This window comes from Thamnophis elegans, chromosome Z (genome assembly GCF_009769535.1).
Source record: "Thamnophis elegans isolate rThaEle1 chromosome Z, rThaEle1.pri, whole genome shotgun sequence".
Lineage (NCBI taxonomy): Eukaryota > Metazoa > Chordata > Lepidosauria > Squamata > Colubridae > Thamnophis > Thamnophis elegans.
In genome coordinates this window covers 15,119,063-15,135,635 of record NC_045558.1, presented here as the reverse complement: position 1 = coordinate 15,135,635, position 16,573 = coordinate 15,119,063, and positions in this window count along the sequence as shown.

Here is a 16,573-nt window from a genome sequence, read left to right as displayed (position 1 = left end):
AACAGAGTCACTAATCCTGGCTGCGCAGAACAAGCTATCCGCACAAATGCCAGTAAGGCCAAAATAGAAAAAATCCTCTGATGAGGCCAATGCAGACTTGCAAAGAAGCTGATGAACTGTTGATCACATACTCAGCTGTGTGAAAAAAAATCGCGCAGACTGATTTATAAATTGCGGCACAATTCAGTAGCACAAATGATCCATTGGAATTTGTGCAAAAATTATAATATCAACAACAGCAAAAACTGTGGGAACATCAGCCTGAAAAAGTCACCGAAAATCAGATGGTCAAGATCTTGTGGGATTTCCGTATACAAACCGACAAAATACTGGCGCATAATACACCAGACATCACACTGGTTGAGAAAATAAGGTCACAATCATAGACATCGCAATACCAGGTGATCGCAGGGTCGCCGAGAAGAAACATGAAAAAATCGCAAGATACCAGGACTTAAAATCGAAATTCAACGACTATGGCACAAACCGCAGTGGTAATTCCAGTGGTAATTGGCACACTGGGTGCTATTCCAAAAGCACTGGAATTACATTTAAAACAGTTAAAAATTGATAAAATCACCATCAGTCAAATGCAAAAGCCGCACTGCTTGGATCTGCACGCATATTACGAAAATACGTTACGACGTCCTAGGCCCCTGGGAGGGGCCCGACTAGTAACCAATGCCAAATCCGGCGAAACAACTGGCCGCTGTGATACAATTGTACAACAACAACAACAACAATAAATTAGATTCTGGAGATCCAAAAGGTGCTTTTTAAAGAAGCAACTGGACTTTCTAGTTTTCTTGAAGATATTTTACTTTTCATCCAAGAAGCTTCTTCAGCTCTGACTGGATAGTGGGAAATGGAAGGATTTATACTCCTTGCAGATAGCTATTTTACATAGATTCCGCTGTCAACATTGCACAGCCCTGTCTCAACAGAGAGGAAGGAATACACATCATCTATCTGCAGTCTACAACACAGTCATTTCAGAAGTTCCAAGAAGGCTCAAAACTTTTACACTATTCAAGTAACCTTCAGGTGGCCTCAACAATTCTCTAAAAGGATGCAAATGACCAGGTCTCTGCAAGGAATATAAATCCTTCCACTCCCTACCATTCAGTCAAAGCTGAAGAAGCTTCTGGGATAAGAAGTGAAATGTCTTCAAAGAAAAAACAGTTGCCTCTTGAATGCTTTTTCAAGAGGCAACTGTTTTTTTGTTTGAAGACATTTCAAGGTGCTTTCCTTTGGGACAACCATGACTTAGATGACTGAAATCTTCATAGACATTTAGATTCTCCTGATTTTTAATTGTACAAGTAGAAGTGATTATGCTATCTAGTTGGGTAATGAAATGTCCACAAGAAAACAACTAAGCTCAGAGAGCACGAAGGACTCCATGTCATTTAATTATTTCAATTAAAATGGAATTAACCATTCTTTTCTATGTAGTGAGGGATTCATGATTAATACTGCATGTTTTTGAGATAACTCTGTACACAGTCTGCTTAATAATTCCAGAAAATAGAGAAAATTAGTTTGAAATGTAATTAGTTGTCCAATAAATGTTGCAGATGCAATGATACGTGATCCTTTGTATTTTATTTTTAGTGCAATATCTAGACTGCCAGCAGGTTTTCTTCCTAATGAATTTATCACCATATAATTTAAATGTTCATATCTTCCCAGAGAAAGTATGATTAGCCACTTTTAAAACCCTCCATTTTATTCTTTTAAACAATTGCAGTAAGAGCATCACTCTTCTGAATCAATAATGATTCCGAATGAGTATTAGACGGCTTGGGGACAGTAATTCTAAATAATCAGATGGAACAGATAAGAATACAATATATAATTTTATTGAAATGATGTTGAGATGGAGATGGGGGGGGGGCTTCAAAATATTCCCACATATTATATGCAAATCAAATTTGACACAAAAATCAGATTCCATTCATAAGGAATAAATAAAGTACACATCAAAAAGGAGTACACTGCAAATTCTACCTTCCCACAGACACATGTTCCTCAAAGAGGAACTATCTACTCTATGTCACACAGCAGAAATCTCTAATAAATGAAAGGAGTTTCTCAAGCATTTTATTACATACTAAATCAAAGAAAAAAACATTAAATAAATAATTGCACAGCCTTTAGATATGCAAATAGTGGTACCCCCCCCCCCTTTGTGCTAAGGTAGGTTCTGCTTGTATGGCTTTTGAATTTTTCATGTTTGATTAACATATAGTCGGTAATTGGTAATGGCTTAACCAATTCACCAGTGATGAACCATTCTGATTTGAATTTGGAGATCCACGTCTGATATTATACTTATGCAGGAATATCCACAGTTTGAGATAAAAAAAATTTTAAGAAGGCAAAGGCAGGAAATCAAAGTCATGTCACTTGATACATGCCCACAACACACAAATGTATAAAAAAGGCAGAGCTACTTGCAGATTTTAACGAACGGCCTCTTCTTTATCCAGGATGGTCTATTCATTCAGAAAAGCCATTTTGTTATAAAAATAAAGTAATAACACATGTGAGCAAACCTAGGGATTTGAACCACCAAACTGCCAACCTTTCTGATCAACAAGCTTAGTGTTTTGCCACTGAGCCACCACATCCCAACACAGGTATATGGAGGAATTGAGTCAGTCATCTGTATTTCGATAACTTTTTGCTACAGCAACCAAACGGACAGGAACAGACTTCAACAGATAATTTGAGAAAAAAACAATTGCAACCTGCCTTCCCTAGAACATCTGTATATTGAGAAGTATCTGCAGACCCCTCACACCTGGACATTCAAAGATGCCACTTATTTTGCATGCCAAAATAACTAGACAGGAGGACAGCTGTTTTCCCTCACACCACTAATCTGTTGAACACCTAATTCTCACAGTACTGTCCAGTGTCTGTGTATATTTACCACCTAATGGCGGTAATATTATCACTTACCCTTCTTATCTTTTTTACTTCTTCTTCTATACTAATGCTAATTCATATTGTTATGATAATGATGATTATTCTGTTACTTTGCAGGTACACTGGGAGATTCTGCACCAGAGACAAATTCTTTTTGTGTCTAAACACACTTGGCCAAATAAAGTATTCTATGCTATTCTATTGGGTGAGTTTTGTTCATGGAGATTCCCTCTCTCCCTCCTCCCTCCCTCCCTCTCTCTCTCTCTGTCTCTCTCCCACAGACACAGAGACACACACAGAGAGATGGAGTGTGTGAGTTATGCACTTCCTAGGCTAGAAAGGATCCCTCGTGTTTAATTTAATCTTTTGTTTACTTGTACAGGTAGTTTAGCCTGTGCTGACATCTCTTTCATTTGACATCTTGTAATCTTCCCAGACATGTTTTGACAGTGCTTATTGGTGCTGTGACAGTTTGGATGTCTCTTCCCACCCCCTGAAACTTGCACACATCCCTATGGCTCCGCATTCAAATGAAAATGCTGCTGGAGTTACTCAAGGGTTAGACCTGGACTACCCAACAATTAAATCACATTTTCCATTGAAAGAGTTGCAAGACTAATCCCAGAGAGACGCATGGCATTGAGGAAAGCTGCTGGAAGTAAGATGGTTAGATGCAAAGATCAACAAGGAACCTTGTTTATTGAGTAATACTTAAGAAAACAACACTTTCTACATTTGCCATTGTTTAATTCCAAACAGTGAGAAGCAGGTTGACTTTCTCCGTGATGATCTGTTCCTAATCTGGTCTTTCAGACCTTCCAATGATGCATTTATTAGCACTGTAAGTGACTCTGTTCCTCTCCCTGTTGGTCATATCTCCTCTGTCCTTATACTATTCCCAGCATCTTTCTCCAAGTGTTGGGTCTTCACATAATGGTCCAAACTAGGATAATTTGAGTGGCTGTTTATACCTTGTATACTCTGGCTTGGTTACTCAATGTCTATGGAGATCTCAGTCCAAAGGTGGTTGTTCAAAAGGTTGTTCAAGAGGCAACTGGACTTTCTGGTTTTTCTTTGAAGACGTTTGCTTCTCATCCAAGAACCTGTTATAGATTGAAAAAGATGAGCGTATCCCTCCCCTTCTGTTGAGAGAGGGCCATTCATTTGACATAGATGGCCTCTTTGACCCCTCTTTCAAACCATCAGTCGAAAAAGTGGACTTTGCTGTCTTTAAAAGAGTGGCCTTTGTCTTTTAATATAGAGACTTGAATCTTGTCCTGATGGGTTTGTTCTCTTGCTCTCATTTACTCAGTGATGCGTTTGTTTGTTTTTTGTCTGTTCACAATATTCTTACGAGTCTTCTCCAACACCAAATTCAAAAGCAAAAATACTTTTAAGTATATTTCTTGTCTTGAACATCACTATATAATTTCAATATTAAACATAATAGGTGAACTAAATAATGTTAACCCCAAGGGGTTCAACCAGATAGGGATTGGTTAGCAATCTCATATGATCCCAGAACTAAGAAATGGGACAAATGAAACATCATGACTGCTACAGGCCATGTAGCCACAAATTAAGAGGAAATTTTTTTGAATGAGAAGGATCCAGTGGCCAGCCTGGATGGGTGGAATCAGTTCAAAGCCTGAAGAAGAGATCATATAATCTGGTAATTTTCTACAAAAGCAATTAGATATGAGAACTTTTTAAGAGCAGCAGAAACTTACACAAGTGTAAAAGTGAGAGTATATTTATAGTATAACCATAAATATAACGAGAAGAGAAATAAGTAATATAGAATATAAAGAAAGACTAAGAAATGAAAATAATATTTACAGTATTTATAGTATAATCACAAATATATAGTATAATCACAAAGAGGAGCTGCATGGTAGCCTAGTGGTAAAGATGATCGCCTCCCACTTGAAGGTTGAGAGTTTAATTCTAGGTAATGGAAAATATTTCGTTCTATGGTGCAAAGAACAAATATTGCTGTGAACTCCATTTAGGTGTCAGGAAGGGCATCTGGCCAGTAAATGTTCAAATCCATCCAGGTGCCCCAACTCTACCCCGAATTAAGGGATTACAGGGTTGTAAAAAAGGAATTTTTATAGTATACCTAAATGTAACTGAGAATGGAAATCAATGTATAGAATACACAAAGATACTGGTTTACAAGAATTTGATTATTGAAATCAGCTATCTTTTGGGTGAAAATGCCATCAATTGAAAAGTGTTGTACAATACCCTGAACAACAAAAGAAGCTCTTTAATCTTAGCACATTAGACGCTGTCTGTTTGGTTCCTCCAGCAACGACGAGAGATGTCTTCTACTGAAACTCTTACCTGATGAATTTTGGCTGAAAATGGATTTGAACCCAAGCTTTCACATTACATGCTTTGTATTCTACATGCTGATGCCTCCTGTCCCATGTATCTTCCTACATAGTCATTCTGCTATAATTCCATCATTTGTTCCTCTCGTTCTCCCCAGCAGTCATTCCCCAGCCTTGAAATATTGCCTTGAAAATAATAAAAAGTTGAAAAATAAAATAACCTCTAAGGTTATTCAGAAATGACAGTGCAATTATCTCAGGAGAAAAATCCAACCAGAGTCCATTATTATCCCCAATTTCTTTTGAAGCACTTAGGGGAACTTGACAGATGAAAGGAATGGTGAGGACTGAGCTGCTAATTCAACTTTATGCATTTTGGCGCTGCCTTTCACCTGACAACAATCACTACTCGAACTGCAGAAAACACTGCTGTTGTATAATTAGAAGATGTAAGAGTTAGCAAAGGCTATCTGCTTCTCCCCAACTACCAATACCACCTTTCCAATTTTATCTTATCAGAATTCTTTCAGACCAACATGTACTTTTTCCTGCCTGTGTTATGTATAAATCAAAATCTATTAGACTTGTTCATGATTAGCATTGCAACAACAAGCAGATTGGTTATAAGTGTCATGGAAAAGCTAACAAGCATCGTTTCCACCAGCAGTGAAATCCAGCTCTTGCTGCAGGCAAAAGAGAGAGGATATGATTGAAATAACGAAAATTGTCCCTGTGTGCGTGTGTGTGTGTGTGTGTTTGGACTGCATTCACACAGACACACAATATACATACACACCACACACACCACACCCACACACACACACACACACACACCCACACACACACACACACATATATATATATATATATATATATATTAATATATATATATATATACTTAAAGTCACAACCCCTGGTATGCCCAAGTATGGGAGGAAGGTCACACTTCCACTCTCTGTCATTAGGCTCGTCACAAGACGACTCTTGTGACGAGCCTAATGACAGAGAGTGGAAGTGTGACCTTCCTCCCATACTTGGGCATACCAGGGGTTGTGACTTTAAGTATATACCTCCCACCATGGCTGGCTGATAAAGGAGTCGTTCTCTGTAGCTCAAATGGTTAACTCCCTGCCTGGGAGGCAATAGAGCAAAGGTTCGATTCCCAAAACTTGGTATGGCTAGCTGATGAGAGCTAAATAGCTTGAAATAGATCTATACTAGTCTCCCTTTTTATTTATCAGCATAATATAACATAATATATATATATATATTATGCTGGTTTTGTTATATTCGGGGCTTTTCCTGTGTAAGATGAGATTGTCTTGGCAATGTTTCGGTGAGGTCCCACTTCCCATCTTCCGGCTGGTGTTTTCAGCTTCATGCTTGTGTGGGTAAGGCGTGGTCGGAACTGCCGTCTTTCTATAAATCTTGGGGGATGTGGGGTGCTGGCTTTGTTGCTGTAAATGGATTGATTGGCTGTGTAGTTGCATCCTGACGGGTAGATGGAGTTGAAGTTTGTAGGTTGGTCGGCTGTTTCGTATCATCCTGTGTGGATGAGGTGCTGGCTGTATGTCTGTTGTTCTTTGTGTAGTAATGACCTGGGTGGTGGGTGGGGCTCGTTTTTGACTAGGGCTAGTTTCCAGATGTCTGGTAGGTGGGAGGTATTGTCCGTTTATTCATGTGTGGGGGTGTTTTCTCTATTTTGATGGACTCCATAATTATTCTCTTGTTGAAGTGTTCAGTTTTGGAGATTAATTTGTTCCTTCAAATCAATTTCATGTCCTGTTGATTTATGGTGCTGGAAAGGAGGAAGTTTTTTTTTTTCTGACTGCGTTCTTCTGTTCTGCGATGCATGCATTATTCTCCTGTTCATTTGTCCTATGTTTGCAGGGCAGATTTGCATGGTATTTTGTAGACTCCTTGGTTTCTAGCTGGATCTTGTCTTTGGGGTTTCTTAAAATGTTGGCTATTTTTTGGTCAGTGATGAAGGCTGTCTGATATTGTGCTTGTGGAGAATTTTGCTGATTTTATGGTGCTTTGATGTAAGGGAGAGGTGATGCCATTGTCGTGTTCTGTGTCTCGGTTTTTTTTGGGGGGGTCTCCCTTTGGATTAGGTTGGTAATTGTTTTTCTTTGGACTCTAGAAAGAGTGCAGAGAAGAGCAACAAAGATGATTAAGGGGCTGGAGGCTAAAACATATGAGGAACGGTTGCAGGAACTGGGTATGTCTAGTTTAATAGAAAGAAAGACTAGGGGAGACATGATAGCAGTGTTCTGATATCTCAGGGGTTGCCACAAAGAAGAAGGAGTCAAACTATTCTCCAAAGCACTCGAGGGTACAACAAGAAGCAATGGATTAAAACTAATCAAGGACAAAAGAAACTTAGAACTGAGGAGAAATTTCCTGACAGTTAGAACAATTAACCAGTGGAACAACTTCCCTGCAGAAGTTGTGAATCGACCGTTGACTTACCTGAACAGTCCTTCTATGTGTGCTGCGAGGGGAATCCAAGCATGGGTTAACTTTGTCCATTAGCCTAGAGACTGAGTTATGTAAATTGCTGACCACGCCTCCTCTGACCGGATGGGCTCAGTTTCGTGCGAAGTCAGCCGTTTAATGAAGTATAACAAGAACAATAACAGTAACAACAATAACAGTAGCAATAAAGGCCATAGCCAAAAGGTACAAACATTGTCAAAGAACACAAGCACAAGTAAATAACGTCCGGCACAGACCGGTGACACATCAATGAGGACATCCAAGTTCAAGTCACAACCACCCTGGCCAGCCGAAGCTGCGGGCGGGTTTGGATTCCCCTCACAGCACACATAGAAGGACCGTTCAGGTAAGTCAACGGTCGTTCTCCTGTGTGCTGCTTGGGGAATCCAAGCATGGGACATGCCAAAGCAATTAAGGTCCAGGGCGGGAACTAGGCTGGCCAGGGTCCCCGCAGGGGGAGCACCTGTTGCAATACATGCCACCCAAAGGACACCTCAGCGAGGCATACACATCAACCTTGTAATGTCTGATAAATGGTGATGGTGTAGACCAGGTGGCTGCTCTACAGATTTCTTCCACTGAGGCTTGCGTGGCCCAGGCACCGTGGTGGCCGCACCTGGTAGAGTGAGGGGTGATGCGCCTGGGAACCTGCGGGATTGACTGTCATAGGCAAGAGCAATGCACACCTTCAACCATCGCCTATCGTGTGAAAGAAACTTTCTGTCCCATGGAAGATGGTTGAAAGGAAACAAAGAGTGCTTCAGACCGTCTGAAGGATGCTGTGCTTCACGTAGCGACGAAGAACCCTGCGAACATCCAGTGATGCATTGGCGCTCCTGCGGATGAGAAAGGTTGGGACAAAAGTCCGGCAGAACGAGCTCCTGAGCTCTGTGGAACAGCGTGTTGATTTTGGTAGAAAGCTGGATCCAAGCGAAGAACGACCCTTTGGGTGGAATATGCAGAGATCCGCTGAACAGACAGAGCGCCAATTCGGAAACCCGCCTGGCCGATGTAATCGCCACAAGAACACTGTCTTAAGAGTAACAGATGAAGACTGATGGAAGTAATAGGTTCGAAAGGAGAGTCCATAAGTGCCCTGAGCACCAACGACAGATCCCAAGTAGGGTAGCGGTGCACGGTCGGAGGTCGGATGTTGGCGCCCCTTTCAGGAAGGCCTTGACTTGAGAATGCTGTGACAAGGAGCCCCTGACCCCCCAATCACTGTGGCAAGGGCCGTGACCTGCCTGCGAAGTGTATTGGGTGCCAAACCTTTATTAAGACCAGATTGCAGAAAGTCCAACACTCGGGGCACGAATCCTGGAGGGGGTCTGCCCCAGTCCGGCGGCACCACCTGCAGAAGGCTTGCCAGGTAGCCTCGTAAATACGAGTGGTGGAAGGCCGACGGGCCCTGAATCGTTGATGACTTCGTTGGAGTACTGAAGGTTCGTCAGAATCCCGCTCACGTGCCACACGGCTAATTGCAGCAACTGGGGGTTCGGATGATGAGGGCCCCCTGATGGAGCTGGATCTTCGTCAGGATCCGCCAGGGGAGAGATCGACAGGTGTACCAGGTCCGCATACCAGGTTCGCCAGGACCACATTGGAGCCACCAGGAGGACTTCTGTCTTCCGACAGAATCTTCTGGATGACCTCCGGGATCACTGGAAGAGGCAAAGGCGTAAAGGAGGCCGGCCGGCCACGGGCTGCGCAAGGCATCCACTCCCTCCTCGGGAGTCACATACCTGGAGAAGAAATGGGGCAGCTGCGCATTGTGAGGTTGTGCGAACAGGTCCACCATCGGACAGCCGAACCGGAGGCAAATCTGCTGGAAGAGGTCGGGATGTAACTGCCACTCCGCATGATCCACTGTGGCTCTGCTCAGCCAATCCGCCTGGACGTTGGCTACGCCGAAATGTGTTCCGCTCGAAGGGACAACAGTCTGGACTGCCCAATGATGCAATTTCTCCGCCTCCATCATGAGGGCTCTGGAATGCTGCCCCCTTGGCGGTTGACATGCGCCTTGGAGGCCACATTGTCTGTCAGAATCAGTATGTTTGTGAGTCACAATGTCCTGAAATTCTCGCAGGGCCAGTCTGATGGCCCGTAGTTCTAGCCAATTGATGCTGTTGGATAACTCTGGTCCGACCAACGCCCCTGTGCCACCCGATCCAGGGCATGGCCGCCCCATCCAAACAGGCTGGCGTCTGTCGTAACCTGGATTGTTCCGGTTCCTTGAACGGGCATCCTTTGAGGATCTTGGAGGACGCCCACCATAAGGGATCTGAGGGCTTTGGGTGAAAGCGGACCTTGAGTTGAGAATGAGTGTGAGACCTTTGATAAGGAAGCAGGAACCATTGGAGTGGTTGTGCGTGAAACCTGGCCCAGGGAACTATGTCGATGCAAGAAATCATCTTCCCTAACAGCTGAGAGAGCAAGGCAGGGGCAAGTCGCAAGGCTGAAACTTGAGCTGCCAGTCGTTGGATGCTCTGAGCCTCTCCAGGGACAGGAAGACCTCGCAAGTGGCGGAGTTGATGACGGTCCCTAAGTGAAGCAGCGATGTAGTTGGCTGCAGATGGCTCTTGGGAAGATTCAGGACGAACCCGTGCCTCTGCAGGGAGTCCATGTCACCTGAAGATCCCACAGGGCTGGTCCCGGGAGTGACAGGACCAAGATGTCATCTAAATAGCAATTCACTCTCACCGGAACCGAACGAAGAGAGGCCGCTACCACGCCAGGAGCTTGGTAAAGGTGGGGGAGCCGATAAAAGGCCAAAAGGCAAGGCCGGTACTGGAAATGACGGCCCGCAAATTGGAAGCGAGGAACCGTCGATGAGCTGGATGAATGGGCACATGGAGGTACGCTCCTTGATGTCGATTGATGTCATCATGTCCTTGGCGGATGGATGCCAGAATGCTCTTTAACGACTGCATCTTGAACCTCTGATACTTGATGTACCAATTGAGTCTTTTTAGATCTAGAATGGCTCGCCACCCTCCTGAGCCTTTGGGTACCAGAAAGAGGATGGAGTAAAACCCTAGACCTTCCTGCCCTTGGGAACTTGTTCTATTGTGCTGATGGAGATGAGATGATGTATTTTGGCTTCCATGAGGCGCTTTACTGAGCACCTGGGTACGGGACACCTGATGAACCGTCTTGGGGGAATGGAGAGAAATTCAGTGTGAGGCCCAGCCTCACCACCTGAAGGGCCCAGGCATCGGAGGTGGTTTCCGCCCACTGATGAGCGAAGGCCAGCAGATGCCCGCCCACTGATTCCTCCCCCTGCGGTCACCGGTACCTCCGAAGATTGGTTCCCGAGCCACGAAAGATCTCCTGTTGTGGGGATTGCGTCTGTGTGCTGTTGGCGCCCCCTATCCCTGGCCCCTGCATGGTCCTTGGCTGTGGTCCTGGGACTGGTGAAAAACCCTGTTGTAATTGGGAACAAATGGGGCTGCTGAGTAACCAAATAGCCTCCCCGAAAGGACTGGCATCCTCCCCGAAAGGACTGGCATCCAAGGTGGCGCAGTGGTTAAATGCAGCACTGCAGGCTACTGCTAGATCAGCAGTTCAGGCGGTTCAAATCCTCACCGGCTCAGGGTTGACTCAGCCTTCCATCCTCCGAGGTGGGTAAAATGAGGACCCAGATTGTTGGGGCAATATGCTGACTCTCTGTAAACCGCTTAGAGAGGGCTGAAAGCCCTATGAAGCGGTAATAAGTCTACTGCTATTGCTATATGGTTGCTGCCGTGGTATTCCCCCTGAAGAGGGAAGCACCTTACGCTTGTCCCTGGTCTCTATGAGTATGGGGTCGAGAACGGATCCAAACAAAGCCCCGCCCTTGAAGGGTGTGGGTGCCAGGTGCCATTTAGACTTAATGTCAGCCTGCCAATGGCGAAGCCACAAGAGGCGACGAGATGCCACGTTGGACATCACAGCGCGAGAAGCGAACTTGGCAGCATTAAGTGTGGCATCCGCCAAAAACTCCAAGGCAGCCATTTTAGTAACGTCCTGGTGAAGACGCACTTCATCAGGGGATAGTCTCTCCTGCAACTGTTTAAACCAAAGCACAGAAGTTCTATTAAAGAATGATGCTGCAGTAGCAGCACGCAAGGCTCAGGCCACAGCCTGATGAGTTTTCCAAATTACTGTTTCAGCCTTACGGTCCTCTGCCTTTAAACCCTCAGAGATTTCAAATGGAATCAGCGCAGGGGGATGCCAGGGCTGCTATTGGCGAATCTACTGTTGGGAATTGCAAAATGTTTCTAGGTCAGGGCTAGAAGTGTACAACTTCCTGTCCCCGTGGCTGGTGGGGTAACCACAGTTGGTTGATCCCATTGCTTCTGAATGAGGTCCATGAATAGCTTTGGGGAAGGAATCACTTCCTGCAATGAAACTGGTTCTGCAAAGAGGCGCTCAGTAGTGCCAAAGCCCACAGCCGAACTGTCCTTGGAAGCGGCCTCACCCATGTGGGTAGTGGCCTTAGCTTTAAACAATAAGGATTTGAAAAGAGTAGGCCTAAATAGGCTAGAAAAATTAGGCTGAGCAAAGATCAGGCCCTCATTGTCAGAGACTCCCTATCAATCAGCTCCCCTTCCTCCACCAGGCCGAATCCTCACTATAATAGAGGGAGGAGGAGAAGCAGAAGGCCCTGCTTGCAGATCAAGGCAGATCTACATGAGGGAGGCTTGATAGGGGCCACTTTGTAACTAGCAATCACCGGGGCCTGGTGCCTTCTAGCAGCTCGGCATCCACCCCCCGGAAATGGCTGCAGAGATCATCCGTAAATATCAGGGATAGGCCCTGATCATAGCCTTCCATAGGCCTTAAGCCTGCAGCAGTTGGAGTAATGTAGCTGAAGGCCCAGCACAAGGCAATAAGAAGGGCCGAGCAGCCTGGGCCTCAGGCAATACAGAAGGCAATACAGAAGGGGGTTGGATACCCCCCCCAGTCCCAGTTTCAGAAATAGCGGGGAGGGAACGATCCGGGGACCAGGTCTGAGGCCCTGCTGGTCTGAGGAGCAGGCGAAATATGTTGAGGTAAAGGCACGGGGGGGGGAATTCCTGCCCTCCCCTGAAGCTTTGGAGGTTGATTTGGACTTGTTTCTTTTTGTGGCTTTATCAGGGGCCCCGGAGGCCTCCCTGGGCCTCTGGCTGATTGTTCTAGATGCGGCCCTGCCAGGCCTCGAACTAACCCCCGCCTGGGCAGTACCCTGGTTATCAACAGAGGGCTCAACTGTACCTCCCAGAGAAGAATGGTCAGCCATTGCAATGATTAGATGCAAAAGACTCAAAAGGCTCAAAGCACAGCATTCACTTGCAAAGAGAAAGACCTCATGATCAGCAGCAATGCCAGAAACTTTCCCAGAGTAAACAAAGCCAAAGCGAATGAGAAGAGAGGGCCAATGAGTCAGCAGCCCCCTTTTTAAGTGCAAGGAAAGGCAATGCCCAACCCTTACAGCGCCTGCGCTCCAAACGGCCCCATAAATGGCGGCTGCAACTCCGGCGCCAAATTTCAAACAGGGAACGAAAAGGTGCTTCCTTGGCTTTCCCAGCAACAAACCGGCCAGCGCGGCAAAGTGCGCCCTCAGAATGGCCCACAGGGCAGCGGTGGGGGAAAAGCCACGCTGCGCACCGGCGAGCTGGCCCATTGATCACAGCAGGAGCTGCGCCACGAACGGCGGGCATTTTCTGGCTCCGAAAACAGCTGTTTGGTGGCTAGGGACGATGCAAGCCAGCACACACAAGCAACCTGATCCAACCCAAAAACACAACAAACGTTTGTTGCCAAATCCCCTGCAAGCTCCAATAGCCTGCGATCAGAAACCCAATAGCTAGCAGCTAGCAAGGGTAATTCAAATACCTGAGCGAGTTAACAGGGCACGAGGGAACTGGGCAGGCAGCGAACTGCCGCCTCTCCCCTTTCCATACACAAGCCTCCTCCAATCCAAGAAAATGCACGCAGAGCGAAAAAATCCAAGATAAGGTATAAATTTGTCTCAGTAGTCTGGAGAAGAATTGGTATACATGTCTTATGGCTGGACTGAGTTAAGAAACTGGGCCTATCCGGTCAGAGGAGGCGTGGTCAGCAATTTACATAACTCAGTCTCTAGGCTAATGGACAAAGTTAACCATGCTTGGATTCCCCAAGCAGCACACAAAAGAAGCTGCAACACTGAAAGATTTTAAGATGTTGGATAACCATTTGTCTGAAATGGTATAGGGTTTCCTGCCTAGGTAGGGGGTTGGACTAGAAGTCCTCCAAAGTCTCTTTCAACTCTGTTATCCTATTCTATTCTAAGAGAAAACTATTCTTATTTATACTGTCAAAGATTCAGTATCGAATGCATCGTCTGATATCTTTTCACTTTTTACATATATTCAAATAGCATATGCTGCCTTCATATATTCATCTATGAGCATATTTTTTTACGTAGCGAAAGCTTTTCCTATTGAAATAATGGCATGCAAATTGCACCTCTGCCTCTGAATATCACCTGAATGCAAAGGGGGATTCAACCTCTTAATTGCATTAAAATTTATTCAAGTAATTAAAGCCAAGGCATTGTAACTAAGAACTTGCAAACAAAATAACTATAAACAAATAAGGACAAAAGCAAAGCGAAGGATATTCGCTGCACTCTATGGGTAGCTCAGTACAATAATTAAGAATTACTGTTTACTGTCTGGAAAATAATCCTGATTCGCCATTAAGAAGACTCTGCGAATTATTTATATATTTGTTCATTCTGTTTTTGCTGTTGGCCAACTCCAATCAATGCTAGGTTGGTCACAGAGTGAAAAATATTAAAAAAAACAATGAAATACAATGAATTAGACCAAAAGAAATGACAATATTATTGCAGATGGTAATCTAGGCAATGCCTCAAAATATAAAACCTGACAAGCAAGACCTTCCAGAACCCCATCGGTATAGGTGCTATATAGGTCTCAAAGGTAGCCTAATTCCAGATTGCAGACACCATGAAAGAGGAGCCCCACTTCTGTTGTGGTCTGCCAGCAGCCAATGGAGCTGGCAGTAGAGTCAGACAGTGAGGAGGTTGGGAGGAGCATGGGCCAGTCCTGGAGTCTGGGGAAGGCTCAGTCAAGGGCTCTGCATCGGAGGCAGAGAGGAAGCCAGGGTCATCTGAGAGTTATATGCTGCTTCTGGAGCCTCCAGAGTTAGACATCAATGAAGAAGAGGAAGAGGAGAAGTGTTTCCAGTGCATGCATGCACAGAGCTTCCAGAAGGCAGAACAGTTAAGACAAAAGGGACGACTCAGAAGTAAGGCTTGAAGATGATTGACCCCTCTCATAAGACATAAAGGAGGAACAAAGGGACGTGAGTCTTTACAGGAAGCAACTTTGTTCATTCTGGTCAGTTTAAAATCTGAAGCTCCATTTTGACTCTGCGTTCCATGTGACTTTGCAAAACTAATTGCCAATTAGGTCTTTGTCAGGTTTCAAGGGAGATAAAGGTGGGTGCTTATCAGCCGTATCCTGAGACTTTGGTAGAGTTCTGTCGGACTCTTTACAAACTATTTGTGACTCATTACAGGCTGTGAATGAACATAATTCACAGCCGTTGAAATTTAAAAAAGGGTATTTGGGACTAAGCATGTGATTTTTACTGTCTCAGGAAGCCTAGGTCAGAACAACTTATAGGATCTCAGAAATCAAAAATATTCAATTTATTTGTTAATCGATTGGCTAATCAATTTTTATGGCCATCTAACTCATACACAGGTGATTCTGAGCAGCTTTTAACATTAAAATCCACAACGTACATGCCTGTAAACCTCTCCCCCACCCCATCCTGGACAACAATGGCACAATCAAATCGACCACTTCATTGACTTCATTCATGATCCCTAATTAATAAAAACAAATCTTCAGAGTCTTTTGGAAAAGCAACAAGGTCAGAGAGGTATCATAGCTCATGGGACAATCATCTTCCATGGAGAAGAAGCCCACCCCCACAAAGAAGGCTCTTTTACTACCAGTTAGTAAATCCTAAAATTACCTGCCAATTGAGAAGGCCAGGAGTGCAATCATGCTGGCAAGGCAGACCAGGCAGCCCTTCAAATAACCAGACCCTGGGCCATGTAGGACTTTATAGGTAAAACAATGAATGAAAACTAATCAAGGAGAGAAGCAACCTGGAATTAAAGAGAAACTTCCTACCAGTGAGAACAATTAACTAGTTAGAAACAGCTTGTCTTTAAAAGTTATGGATGCTCGACAGGGGTGGGTTTCTCGCCCAGTTCCAACCGGTTCGGTTGGAACTGGGCCGGCGTCATCCTCGTGCACGCGTGCAGCTCACGCATGCATACTAGCGTCTGTGCAATGCTCCAGCTGCTCCTGGAGGATCATGCAGGTGCTGTATGCATCCTGCGCATGCGTGGAGCGCAGAACTCAACAAAACCAGGTAAGGAACGCGGGGGGGGGGCTTCGCCGTTCCCGGAAGTTACTTACTTCCGGGTTCACTGACCAACTGGTTCGCGGGACCACCGCAAACGGTTGAAACCCACCCTGATGCTCCATCACTGGAGGTTTTAAGAAGAGACTGGACAGCCACTTGTCTAGAATGATAGAGGGGCTCCGCTTGAGCAGTGGTTGGACTAGAAGACTTCCTTCTAGTTCTATTCTGATTGATTGATAATACCAACCCCTTCTCAAATAGCCAGGAACAAATCTCTTGTGTGGATGTATGCAATTATACAGAAACAATTTATTTTTCTAAAGGTGTTAGTCACAGGCTATTTTTGAAGGGATTCCGTATTTTATGTCTCCCTCTGCTTTCCTTAT